The sequence below is a fragment of the Pristis pectinata genome, chromosome 7, assembly GCF_009764475.1.
Source record: "Pristis pectinata isolate sPriPec2 chromosome 7, sPriPec2.1.pri, whole genome shotgun sequence".
In the NCBI taxonomy this organism is placed as follows: domain Eukaryota; kingdom Metazoa; phylum Chordata; class Chondrichthyes; order Rhinopristiformes; family Pristidae; genus Pristis; species Pristis pectinata.
The window spans coordinates 78,350,389-78,365,122 of record NC_067411.1 but is presented as its reverse complement, the minus strand read 5'-3'; positions in this window follow the sequence as shown (position 1 = coordinate 78,365,122).

Genomic DNA, 14,734 nt, shown 5'->3' with positions numbered 1-14,734 from the left:
AGAAAGCTACCAGTGGGAACTCATAAACACACTTGTTGGTAATCAGGTGAGAGGGTAAGGGGCTTGTGTGTGCAGACATAGGGGGCAAGCTGGGACAAGGGAGGCCCAAGGTTTCCTTGTTGGCCATGGATGTGAGCTATTGCTCCTTTTGGTCTATTTAGTTCCTGGAAGCAAAAAAACAAAATGCTGAAGGAGCTCAGTGGATCAGGCAGCAACTGTGGAGGGAAGTAGACAGTCGATGTTTTGAGTCGAGACCATTCATCTGGACTGAAAGACAGAGGGGAGGTGAGGGGTGGAGCAAGAGCTGGCAAGGGATAAGTGGATTCATGTGGAGGAGGGGTGATAGGCGGATGGAGAAGGGAAGAGTAGAACTAATGACAAAGGCTGGGAGGTGACAGGCAGAGGCAACAAAGGGCTGCAGATGATGGAATCTGATAAGGAAGGAAGGTGAAGCATGGAACCAAATAAGAGAAGAGGAGGGGAAGAGGACCCAGTGGGAGGAGTGTGTGGGTGATGGGCAGATGTACTGAGTGGAGGAGGCGAAAGAAACAGGGTGATGGGGTGGGTGTGGGAAGAACTGGGTAGATCAAGAGGAGAGAAAAGGGACAAAGGGAGAGCAGGTTACCTGAAATTGGAGTTTTCAATATTCATGCTGTCGGGTTGTGGACGACAGACGGAATATGAGGTGCTGTTTCTCTAGTTTGTGTTTAGTCTCACCCTGGCAGTGGAGGAAGCCAAGGACAGATAAGTCAGTATGGGAGTGAGGAGAGGAATTAAAATTTAAATTTTTAAATTTTTTAAATTTTAAATACAACGTGGTAACAGGCCCTTCCGGCCCAACAAGTCCGTGCCGCCCATTTTTTTTAAACCCATATTAACCTACCCGTACGTCTTTAGAATGTGGGAGGAAACCGGAGCACCCGGAGGAAACCCACGCAGACACAGGAGAATGTACAGACTCCTTACAGACAGTGACGGGAATCGAACCCCGATCACTGCGCTGTAATAGCATTGTGCTAACCACTACGCTACCATGCCGTGGCTATCAATTGGATGGTTTAACCCAACTTCAGTATGAAATCCTGAATTGCAGATAGTACCCTAATGACAACCCTACATCATTTCTTGTGTGGCCTCAAGTGGTCATTTTAAGGTCCACAAGTCACACGATTCTTATATCTGTAGACAAGATGCTCACATTTTCTGTTAATTTGTACTAGTTACATCCAGGACACCTCCGGTGCCCTGTGCCACTTTGATATTTTCTTTTTTTTTACCCCAACCAGCTCACTTTTACCAAGGACATTGAGTCCTTCTACCTCCATCCCACACCAAGATGGTTTAAGGGCCCTTCAATTATTCCTTGAACAGAGGTCATTCCAGACCCTTCCACTACCCTCCTTCATCTGACTGAACTTGGCCTCAGGACAGCAATTCCTTCAACTCCATTCTCTTTCTCCAAATCAAAGGCATAGCTTTGGGGAGCTACATAGGTCCAGGCTATGCTAGCCCATCTGTGGGATACATGAAACACTCCTTTTATAGTTCTATTCAGGCCTCCTTCCTCAGTTCTTCATTTGGTATATTGATGACTGTATTGGTGCTGCTTCCTGCTCTGGTACAGAACTTGAACATTTTATCATCTTCACTGCCAATTTTTACCCTGTTCTCTGTTTTACATGTTCCATATCTGACTCTTTGCTTCTTTTTCTTGACTTTTACATCTCCATCTCGGCATCGTGTCCGGTGCAGACGTTGGTATCGGTACTGGTTTATTATTGTCACTTGTACTGAGGTACAGTGAAAAACTTGTCTTGCAAACCAATCATACAGGTCAATTCATTACACAGTGCAGTTACATTGAGTTAGTACAGAATGCATTGAGTACAGGTGAAAAACAATAACAGTACAGAGTAAAGTGTCACAGCTACAGAGAAAGTGCAGTGCAAAAAGGTGCAAGGTCACAACAAGGTAGATCATGAGGTCATAGTCCATCTCATTGTATAAGGGAACCGTTCAGTAGTCTTATCACATTGGGGTAGAAGCTGTTGTTAAGTCTGGTGGTACGTGCCAAGGACCTGTTCCTGTGCTGTACTGTTCTATGTTCTAAGGCTGAGGGGAGACCTGATTGAGGTATTCAAAAATTGTAAGGGGCGTAGCAGAGATGCATAAAACCATATGTTACAGGTTTAAGGCATAGGTTTAAGGGATAGGAGAGTTAAAGGGGATCTGAGTAAGAATTTTTTCATCATGGGTGGAATTTGGGGGGTTGGTGGAGGCAGAGACTCTCAGGCCATTTAAGAAGTATCTAGATAAGTTCTTGAATCAGGAACGCATAGAAGGCTACTGACCAAGTGCTGAGAAAGAGGATTAGTACAGATAGGTACTCAATAGACGGCATGGACATAGCTGCTTGCCTTTATTAGTCGAGACATTGAGTTCAAGATTCAGGAAGCTTTGTGTTGCAGCTTTATAAAACTCTGGTTAGGCTTCATCTGGAGTATTGCATTCAATTCTTGTCACCCCATTATAGAAAGGATGTGGGGGCTTTGGAAAGGGTACAGAAGAGGTTTACCAGGTTGCTGCCTGGATTAGTGGGCATGTGCTATAAAGAGAGGTTGGGTTGTTTTCTCTGGAGTGGCGGAGGCTGACGGGAAACATGATAGAAGTTTATAAGATTATGGGAAGCATAGATAGGGTAGACAGTTGGTATCTTTTTCCCAGGGTCGAAATGTCTAATACTAGAGGCGTACATTTAACGTGAGAGGGGGTAAGTTCAAAGGAGATGGAAGAGTAAGTTTTTACACAGAGAGTGGTAGGTGCCTGGAATGTGCAAAGAATGGAGGGATATGGACATTGCGTAGGCAGAAGGGATTAGTTTAGTTCAGAGTTTAAATACTACTTTAATTAGTTTGGCACAACATCATGGGCCAAAGGGCCTGTTCTTGTGCTGTACTGTTCTATGTTCTATGAAAGGCTGTTTGATTCTGTGACTCTTTATTTCAAATTTCCAGGAACTTCAGTATTCTGCACACTACAGTTCATTGTTTTATTTATTTCTCTCCTCTGTCCTCAATCATCATTTTATATTTGCAGCTCCTCCAGACACATCTCTTGCAAGTTGTAAGGCCTGCCCTCCCTCTGTCAACTATTTTGAATCACTCAGTCTCTCTTTGTCTTCATTCCATCACAGGCATTCCTTTTCTTGTCTCCATGTCCTCTCCTTTCTCTGCAATGAAAAACTTTTCCTTGTTCTCATGAAACATCATCAACCCGAAGTGTTAAATCTGTTTCTCTCCGCAGATGCCGCCTGTCTCACATATTCTGTTTTTATTTCAGATGTCAGCATCTGCAGTTTCTTTCGTTGCTTTACAAAACTGGAGAAAACTTGTTTCGGAATCTGACCTCATTCTTTGTATATTACTGTTGTTATAGGCACCACGTTTGTCCTATCTGAATAGTTCTGCCGTCATCTTGCATTCAAAAAAAAGTTTACCCTTTTCTCACAGAACAAAAACATTCACCTCCAAATAATCTTCATCACATATCTGGCACACAAAGACTTTCAAAGTTTGAGTTTTTATCTTGGATTCTTGTGATTGCAGGCTTTGAAATAATATTTGAAGATAAATGAGCACTGTGTACTGATAAAAAAGTACCAAAGTGTGGTGTGACATCGGCTATGCACAGGACTTTCCTTAAATGGGTTATACCACCATGTAAGAATGTGCTAAATAAGAAAACAATAGTATTTGCTGTCAGATCATGCATAATGTTTTGTCTTTACGACTCCTTTGATGTTTTCTAAATTGCACGTTTTATATTTCATTTGAAACAAATTTTGTGATGGAAGAAATCATCCAATCAAGGGCAGTGAGGTTAAATAGCTGCTGTGTCTATTCAGTACAAAGTTGTCGATAATAAGATTCACGTTGACTTCATGACTCTTCCAGAAATTAAACTTCCTTTTCTGAAAATGGGGAAAAGGAAGAGATTTATTCTACTAACCTTTTGCTTATCATTCACAATAAATTACACAGGAACGCCACTTCACACACTTAACAAGGGTTACATAGGGGCTATAATACCCTTTAGGGAATGCATGTCTTAACAAGTGAATCCAGTATCATAACTTCAGTCTGTCAATAGCTTACATACAGCAAGACAATTATTGGCACGAACACCCTTTTATAATTGCATTTCAATCATGTTTCCAATTTGGCACATTTGCAGACCATAGTGAATATTGCTATACATTAGAAATGAAAAGCCTTTTACTGTGCACTAATAGTTTAAAAGGAAACTTATAGATAAGTGTTTAACATGTATAAGCAGATGTATTTATGGTTTTCTAGCAGAGAGTGGAATTTCAGACAACCTGGTGTAGTTCAACATAACTTTATGGTGGTTGAAGTTAGAGGGCAACATCTCATTGAATGTCCCTCTTAGCACTTCTACCCTATCAGTGAAAAAGCACTGGCAACTCTGGGGGTAGACTAAGCTTCAAGAGGTAGATGGTTCCCAACACTGGATGGCAAAACACTTGGGAGAAGTGAATGTAAATGACTATCTTCACTGGATATCTTGAGACAACTTCTCCTTCTGGCTGTGTGGAGGCTGAGTTCTGATCAAGGAGCAACTTGGCTTTTGCATTTCTGGTTCATATGGACTTCACTCTAATTGGCAATTGGAAACTTAGGGGGAGAACTTCAACTCTACTCAGTCTGTTTGTTGGTCAAACCATGCAAGAAGTATGTTGTAGAAAGCGTACAAGGACTCAGGAGCTCAGATGATGTGTGACAGCCCAGTGTGAAGTCAGCAAAAGACCTCTCATTTCATGGGAAGATCTGTTGTGCTCAGTCCATACCTGGAACGTATTAGTTGTTATATCAGTTTAGGGATCCCATACACTGCAATGGGATGATGAGCAGAAGATTTGTTTGCTTTCAGTGACAAGCTAAGTATTGTCCAGGACATCAGAGATAATCCTCTTTCCTCTTCTTTGAAGTAGTAATCTATGGCTCTGATTTTCAAATCCAAGACCAGGTAATTCCTCCAGGTCCAAATCCACTACTCTGATCCCTTCCTCAGGCCCCGATCCACAGTCACAATTCATAACAACCGCTCGATTGCTCCCACAGGCTCTGATCACTCCTCAGGCCTTGATTACCACCACAACCCACCCCTGGCTGCTGTCCAATGATCTGACCCTCAAGGTAGAGTCTCTCTCCTCCATGACCTCATGATGAACAGCAGACCCTCCTACTGCAATGTACTGCTGCCATAAAATAACAAATTTCACGTCATATAACTCAGTGATAATAAATCTGATTCGGTTTCAGATTCTGTACTTAACTGATATTTCTCTTTCCATAGTCTCAAAATGGCACACCACAGGAAAGAAACTGTGTAAGAACCACGCAGCAACATGCAACACCACAGACCTCAGATAATGCAGACCTGTACCTAAAATAATCAGTAGCATATTGCATAACAATGACAACAACGTGCCTCTATGGGTGTCAGTGAACTTTTTGTCCAAAATGTCCATTGACAAGAGTCCATTTAAAAAAAATATAAATGTATTAAGAACTGCAGCAACTTCTGCCAATAAAATCAGGGCATTTGTCCAAAAAATGCAACCAGTGGAGGTTAGTTACTCAAAAACTAAGTGCACAAAATCAATCTCGTTCACACAGCAGTGTGGTAACCAGTACTGATGCATAGAGGAATTAGCAAATCATGCCTGGCTGGGAATAGTGTTGTTCACCATAATATTAAGTAGGAAATCTAAAAGGGGTGCAGGGACAGAGAGACCATGTGCATATGTGCAAAAATCAGCTAAGGAGTTATATGAGATCCTGGCCACTTTATAAATGAGGCCATAGAATACAAAAGCGAGGAAATTCTGTGGAATCTACGTGAACATATGTCCAGCTACATATAGAGTATTGTGTCCTATTCTGGTTACTGCACTTAAGGAAGCATGTGAAAGCCATAATTGACTAGAATGATCCCAGGGCTGGGCTGCTTCATTTGCTTGGAATATTCTGGAGAAGCTATGATTGCCCTCTTTAAAGCAGAGAAAGCTGATGGACGTTATTATAGAAGTGTTCAAAGTCATGAGGGATCTGGATACAGTGCTTAAATTACTTCCATGCAAGATACCCCAGAGTGAAAATGAATGGAAAAATAATCAAAGACAACAGGAAGAAAACTGTTTTCTCATACTATTATGACCTGGAATTCACTGCCTGCAAGGGTGAAGCATATTCAGGTGTAGCTTTCAAAAGGGAATTAGACAAATTCACAAAAAGAAAAATTACAGTGCTTTGGGGAGACAGTGTGAATTGAATTGCTCTAGCAAAATGCTGGCACTGGCTGAATGCAGATACCTGCTCCCTCTTTTAAGTGTAAGAGTTGACTAATTTCCTGTCCTCACTGCCTTCCCCAGCATGAACCGCCCATTTGCTGTGCGCAGCTCACTGGCTGCATACTAATAAGGCCTGAAGTAAAGTTTGACTCAGGTTGGTAAAGACCAGCGTGTGCAGTCTTTGTAGGCAATGGGATGGAATTTTGGAAGTGGAGCACGATGAATTGCTGCTGCTGCTGTTATCGTGCTTGTGACTCAGGAATAAGCTTCAACCACTGAAACTATGTTCCTAACGATGACTCACACTTGGCTGCAGTTTACATGTGCTGAGAGCACACTAGTGCCTTGCATAACCATCATTTTTCATGTATTAGCCTGGATTGGTCATTTATAAAGGTCATTTTCTGTTAGCATTCGGCAGGAGCGCTGCCAACTACCAACAGGAGTAAAATTGTTCTCAGTGTAACAATAGCCGAAGATAGGAGCAACATAAAATCACTGATTACATGCTGTTCGTCATAAGGATAGGAGGCAGAAGTAAAAGAAGAGATAGGTAGAGAGCTGGTTGGGGTGGGGGAGTTGGGAAAAGAGGGCTGATGCTTACTGAGTTTAATAATAACAAATATTTCGCACACTCTAATGCAGAGAGAAGATTGATTAAAAGCCCATCTTCCTGAAGTTTGCTGTGACATCTCAACAGGAAACCATGCACAAATAAGATAATTTTCTGTAAGTGCAAATGCACTGGGAGATCTCAAATCCACTGACAATTGAAATGAAACCAAATGCTTGTGAGCCAGTCACTGTTAAGTGGACTCTGCATCAGACTTGTGCATTCATACTATTCATATTGGGACTGGGATTATTATTAAACCCTTGGCCACAGTGGGAGGATTCTTACCTGTCAAGTGTTTTGAAGAATTCACTCCTTGCTGGATTCACTGCATTAGAAATTGGATGAAAAGGATCTGGATGCAAAATGATTATTAAACAGGGAGTAAAGAGAGATGCAGAAAGTGTGAAAGATTTGATATCTTCATTGAAAGTAGTAAGGGCTTTATTAGTAGTTCTATATTCTGAGTTAGTCTAACATATAATTTCAATGGATATTAGACACAGGGCAGAGGAAGATTTATATTTGTATTAAACTATGCTGTAAATGAAGAACTAGTGGCATTTTCTTTAATAAAATGAAAATTATTCACTGTAGCACAGCAGAGGGCATTGTTTACATGACCAATTCCAAGACTGCCAACAATGCTGTTGACTTATTTATTGTGAGTGTCAAACGTTTAATTATTCATATTTAAGCATAATTTGAAAATCACTTAGCATGAATTAATTTTAAATTAAAATATTGCTGAATTAAAGGAACGTACACATAAAAATTCTAAACAATTCTCAGGAAATGGTAATTGGTTGAAGAAACTAACCTTGAGAAAATCAAAAAATGCAGACTCTGGAGATCTGAAATAAAAACAGAAAAAATCATAAACTCAGCAGGTCAGGTGGCATCTGTGGAAAGAGAAACACTTAAGTTTCAGCTTCAAGAATTGATGAAGGGCCTTTGACCTGAAACATTAATTCCATTCCTCTCTCCATAGATGCTGCCTGACTTGCTAACCTTGAGGGATAATTCTGAACTCATGACATCCCCTCTACACTTCAAACGTGTTTCTGAATCTCTTACACCAATTCTGATATGGTTGACCTCAGGCACTGTGACAAGAAGATCTATTATGTGAATTTTAGTACCTCTGGTTTGAAGAAGGGAAAGCATAGTCTTCAGTGCTTTAGTTCTTCATCATTATCCATCATCGCCTTTGAGAAATAGGTGCATGTAAACACAAATGCAGCACATACATGACTGCAAAATTCTGTTGTTCACTGGTAAAGCTAATGTTTTTTTTCTTGGGAAATGTGATGTTTTACAGGGGCCTTACAATGAGGTGGTAGCACTGAAGCATTTTAATTCTGCCAACTGGCCATTATAACTTTCACAGAGGTCCATTGGTGGGTGGGCAAAGCTCCTGTTTCAAGCAAATGGTCAGCCTCCTTCCCGTGGAAATTAGAGTCTTTGTAATGTTATTTGGGGATTTCAGATTCACTTTTAGAGAACACTGGGCCAGAGCTTGTGCACAAAGACTACGTGTATTGGTGTTCGATCTGGAAATGGCCATGTAAATGTCCATAACACCAGTTGTCATATTCCTGCTTATATCAATGTCCTCAAGAAAAAAAGATTAAAAAAAAGATTCTAAAAATTTCAACTCGTGGGTCACATGATTTGGTCAACATAATGGAAATCTTGCCTATTCAGCAGAGTAAAGGTTTGGGCCCTTGGTTCATTGCGGCATTATATTCTGAATAAAGCTGCGTGCCTTGAATAGCTCAGGGCATTTCATGACATGATGATATCCGAAAGATATCACCTGCAACTTGAGTACACCCTGTATGAGTAATCCAAGCTGCTGTTCTGATTGCATCAATGTTTGGTAACCTCATCAGATCTGCTTCTCTGCTGGCACTTGTGTTCCTGCTTGCATGCAACCATTAGAATGAATGGGAATTTTGTAAGGTTAAAATCCTTTTTATTTCCTTCCCACATTTCAGCAGTAACTATTTCTAAAGTAATTCATTAACTTCAGTACACCTTGGCGCCTCCTGAAAGGAATGCAAAGTCTCTCATATAAATGCAAGACTGTCTACCAGTCTCTACTTTATGTTTAAATGATAGCCTGAGTAGACATTCTTTCAAGAAACTAAAGTTCATTCTGTTTTCCCACAAAAGCACAGGTAGATGAGCGATATAACACAAAACATTTTTCCAACTTTATTGAATCTACCTTTACATTAAATGGAGTTTACCTTATATGGAAGATACTTCTATTTTATTGGGAGGGAGAGAGGAAATAACAAAGACATTCACTGCACCAAATAACTCAATGTCATCACTTCCCATAATTGGGATTCACTTCTCAGAGGACAGACATCACTGACAATGTCCGCCATTTGTGCACCAGTAAAGACTTTGCCCACATAAAGAAAAGAATTTTCAAAGCCAAAGACCTCAGACCTGGCATCAAGCTCATGGTCTACCAAGCAGCAGTGATTCCCATCCTCCTGTCTGCATGGAGAGTTGGACAATTTACAGTAAATCCTTCAAAGCGTTGGATGGACACTACCAATGCTGTCACCACAAACCATTCCACATTGGTGGTAGGATAAGCAAATCAACATCAGCACCCCCTCCCAGACCAATATTCCCAGTATCAGTGTTCTAATTACATTTAGTTGGCTCCAATGAGCAGGCGATGTTATTTGCAGTCCAAAACCAGGCTCCCAAAACAGACCTTCTAGACTGAACTCCATCATGGTAAGCGATTTCCAGGAAGACTGAGAAAATGCTTCAAGTATGTTCTCAATGTCTCCTTGGAAAGCTGCTTGTGGGAATCCCTGGCCCAAGTCTGTTCAAACTGGCAGAGAAGCAGCAAGGAAGGTAGTGAGTAAGCTTGCGTGATTGTACAGAGACCAAGCAGAAACAACGGAAGAAATGTGTGGTAGTCCATACATCCTGGCCACCAGCCCCATCAAACTTCAGCTGTCCCACATGAGACAGAGTCTCTGAATTCCACATGTGGCTAATTAGTCATCTCAGAATGCAGAGAACTGCAATAGAAGAAAGTAATCCTCAACCCCTGAAAGAATGCTTAGAAGAACTCGACAACCTTCTTCACAAGGAGGTAGACTTTTTCCATAATCTTTACTAAATTCATATATAATCCAATCATTAGAGACAAGTTTCCCATTTCCATGATTTCAATACAACATAACTGTAATATCCCACAGATCTCACTGCTGGATTCCTGCAAATCTTGATTAACATGCCAAAAAAACTGGCCCAGAGATCAGCAGGATTCATTATAAATCCTGTGGCCAACACACTAATTGTGCTATTGCTAATGCTCCAAATATTGTTGCTTGCCACAGCAAACACAAGCATTATGGCAAATCAGACACCTAGCAATGACTGAAGAACTGAAGTGCCAGCTCATGGAAATATGTAAATGAATGTAAGTGCAGCCACTTAAATAATCTTTATCCTATAATTAAGCTCTGTATCAAATACTATCATCCTGCTAGAATTCCCAATGAACCAGTGCCAGAAAGATTAAGAAAAATTATTGACTTGGTTAAATAAATGAGTAAGTCAATGAATGAATAAAACTTCCTTAGTCCCTCTCCCAGTATAGTTATCATACCATAATGTGCAACAAAATTCTGAATAAAACATGAATAACATTTTGGAATAAAGTACGATTTTGGTGCTCTGATATTTCTAGTGATTTTGAAGTAATAAATTATATTGCTTCCATGACACCAGCACCAGTGTTATAAAATTTATTGCTGGGATTATCTAAGCTGTCTTAATTGGAGGTACATTATGTCTGATAGAGACAGGCAGAGTTATAAATATTAAGTTCAGTGAAGTGAAGTGGGAAAAAAAGTTCCTAGGAAAGTAAACCATGGAATTTATATTCATGGGTAGTGGGTACATCTCCAGAAGCCCTGGAACTGAATACTGCGCTTGGATGTGTCAGAGAGCAGTTAGAGTCAACCACTGCAGAATTATCCTCCTGGATATCAGTAGCTAAATGGTTAAATTGAGAACAAAAACCCTCAAAGGAAAAGTACAGAAAAAATAACTGCAGAAATTTAATAGCAAGAATTGTGAATTATGTGAGTTTATGCCACAACAGGCGACTTCAAACTTTTGAAGGACAGTATAGTCTGATAAAGAAAGGCTTTATGGATTTATCAGACAAAACTGTTCACAGAAACTAATAACCCAGGTCTACATGATGAGATAACAACAAAGACACAAGTATGGTTAGAACATTTTGTAATCAAAACACTAGCATACAGGGCTTTGATGGCCATTCAGGATCTGATTACACAGTACAACAGTGGACAATGAGGGTAAAGAACAAGGAATATGAATGTTGGTGCTGCTGCAGTTGAAGGCAGATAAGCTGCAGTCAGATCTAGAGAAAATATATTTGTCCAGTCTGACTATCTGAGGAAAATCTGTATACAGAAAGCATCAGCTAAACTGGGGATCTGTGAATTGATGGTAGTTTAAGTGATTTGAAAGTAATTTAAATGATTTGCAAAAGTGGTGAGGACATTGATATTATCTGCAGAAAGTATATCACATAATCTCAACAAAACTATTTAGTTAATGCCTCAAGTTGTCTGTCTTGGTTTAAACTGCAAACCTGAATCTGAAAGGGACGGAATGGTTGGGAAAGACTTTGAATCCACAACAACTCTGCTGCAGATTTGAAACTTTCTGAAAAGGAGACCAGTTGAGGATTGGCAGATCTCCTTCCTTGAAAATCAACAATCAATCAGATCAGTTTAATGATCATCTTTATTGACACCAGCTTTTTGTTCCAGATATATTCAAATACCAGTGACAATGGTGGGGTAAACTCCTGCCTCTGAACAGTTAGTCCAAGCTACAGGATGAAGGTAGATAACTGCTTAATGATTGGTACAGACAAGGGGCCCAATTCTGTGCTCTATGACCCTGTGAACTCAATAACTAGTAAGCTACCATTAATGGCATATCATTTAATCCACAATTTCCTCATTTCTTCAGAGAAGTGGAGGAATGAGGAAACACAAGAGACTGCAGATGCTGAAACCTGGAGCAACAAACAATCTGCTGGAAGAGCTCAGTAGGTTAAGCAGCATCTGTGAGAGGAAAGGAATTGTTGATGTTTCGGGTCAAAACCCTGCATCAGGACTCAGATTCACATGGAACAGTAATGCAAATCCCAAGGAAACTCCCTGGCATTTTCCCTTTAAGTAAGTTACTTACCAAATCGGGAATAGACAAAAACAAAAACTTGGAAAAACAAAAACAGCTTTTCTTAGGAATGATAACCATTGCTTCTTGTAAAAATCCATCTAATGCCCTTTGCAGAGGAAACCTCCAATCATTATATGGCTCTAGACTCACCAATGTTATTGACTCTTCAAAAAAAATGCCCTCTGAAATAGATCTTGCCCCAACCTTCCCAAGGCAATAAATGATGGCCTTATAGATGATGCCCAGATTCTGATAAATGAGTGTAAAAAGCACATCCTGAGCAATGCTTTTTGAAGGATTCCTTTTATTACAATTGAATCCTTGTGCACTATAAATATTTTCCAGAAGTTTCTGAAATGGAAAAAACAGTAACTTCATCTACAGTGAACAGTGAATTCAACTCAAACTGTAGTGTGATGAAGGGTCATTGATCTGAAACGTTGACTCTAGTTGTTTCTCCACAGCTGCCACTTGAATGACTGCGTGTTTTCACCACTTTCTGTTGAACTGCAGTATTGTTGATCACTTCAAAGGAATCAGACGTATTTGTTCATAGAAGAGATTTCATTCTCTTCCCCTGAAAGCTGATGCAAATCTACCAAATGCTTTGGAGAAAAAAAACTGATTCTGAGACTGATAGTTTGCTATAGCTAAGCTGGAATAAATACTTAAGAAATGTGATTTAGAGCGGATGAACATAATGTAAATCTTAATGCTTTTAAGATTGTGGAACTGCTTTCTTTGATCTTGAACTAGATTCTTTGGCTCCTTATGGATTACTAAACGCCAGTAGATGGTGTCCTGTATTTCATAGCAAGAAAGTAATAGCTTCAAAACAGAGGTTTTTTTCTATGCAGTTGCAATATACATGCCTGAACATTGAATATGTTTCAATGCAAACTGAGTAGTATTGTACGTAGTTTACGTGCAGGAAAACTTAAACTGACACATGATTAATTAGTTAATAACTATATGCACAATCTATGAATGTATAAACAGTGCGCTGATAAAATACTAGCTACGTGTTGCCAACTTTACATTGTTGTCACAGTAAAACAGAACAGTTTTCAATCAATATTGACACCCTTAGACAAGTAATGAATCCCATAGTTGCTTTACCAGGTCACACATTTGCCTCAGCTCATATTTCTTTAATTTATTTTTTTAAATATTGGAGTCATTTTATTCTCCATATTTTTTACCAAACTGAAGGAAAAACATTACATATCCATCACTGTTAAATCTGCATTGTGGAAGGTAACTCTCCTGTATGGCCGAGATCAGGAACTCACCATGAAATGAATTATAGTCCTGACTCATGCTCAGCTTCAAATATGAAGCCACCTTTTCAAAGTTTTCATCTTCCACTCCCAAAGGCACCTATGCATGCTGGTGTACATTTGTTTGTATATCAGTGCCCTTAATCGCTCCTTCATTTTTCATGGTTTTACTCGACTGTGAAAGGCATGACCATTTATCCAGATCCTATTTGTACTCTGTATCCATACAAGGAACAACTTTCCTGCAGAAGATAATAAATTGAGATTCCAGCTTAAATTCCTTCTCTCTCATCCTTGTGTTGAAGCTAAATGCAGCATTTCTGCTACCAGCCACCCTGTTTGAGCGCGAACAATTTCACAGTCGAGGATTAGAAACTTAGACCTTCCTAAATGGCATGGTTCCATATAGCCCATTGTATTTATCCAAAAAGCATCAGGAAGTTAATATTAGCCCTTTCATGCATTCTGTGACTTAAATTTGGCAGTGAAGAGCAAGACTCACAGATGTTTGATGTCTCTGATGGTAAGCCTGAAGCTTGTGACCCTAAATGTATAATCATATCTAAATATTCACGTTGTTTGACTGCCTGTGTTTTGGAGAAATTGACATTTTGTTGATTTTAGCGAGATCCCATCTATTAATATTTGTAAATGCAGACAGCAATCCAAGATGACTCACCTCAACTTAATCCAGTCCCTTACACTGGAAGTCACAATAATGTCCTTTTTTGCTTGTTTTCCAACAGAAGCTCATGTTCATAAAGAAAGCATAAAAACTGGCAGATTCCAATCTAATAATGGACAGTGACCAATGGTCAGTTAGTGGACTGAGAAACATCTATTAATTCCATGCAATTATAGAATAAGGCAATATAGAAGGAGGCCATTTGACCCATTACATTTTTACCCCGTACTCTTTCCTCATATCACTGCAATTTTCTTTTTCCTCTGTATCTATTCAGTTCCTGTTTTGAAATCTACTATTACATCTGTTTCTACTATCCCCTGATGCAATGATTCCACTTGCTTGTCCCCAGGCTAAATTGTCTTACCTTATGTTGCCTCTGGTTCATTTGCCCACTCACCTTGAATCTTTCTCTTCTAGTTACTGATCCTTCATCTATTGGATGCATTATTGTTTCACTTACTGTTTCTAAACCCCTCATGATTTTCAGCACCTCTATTAATTTTCCTCTTGGCAAC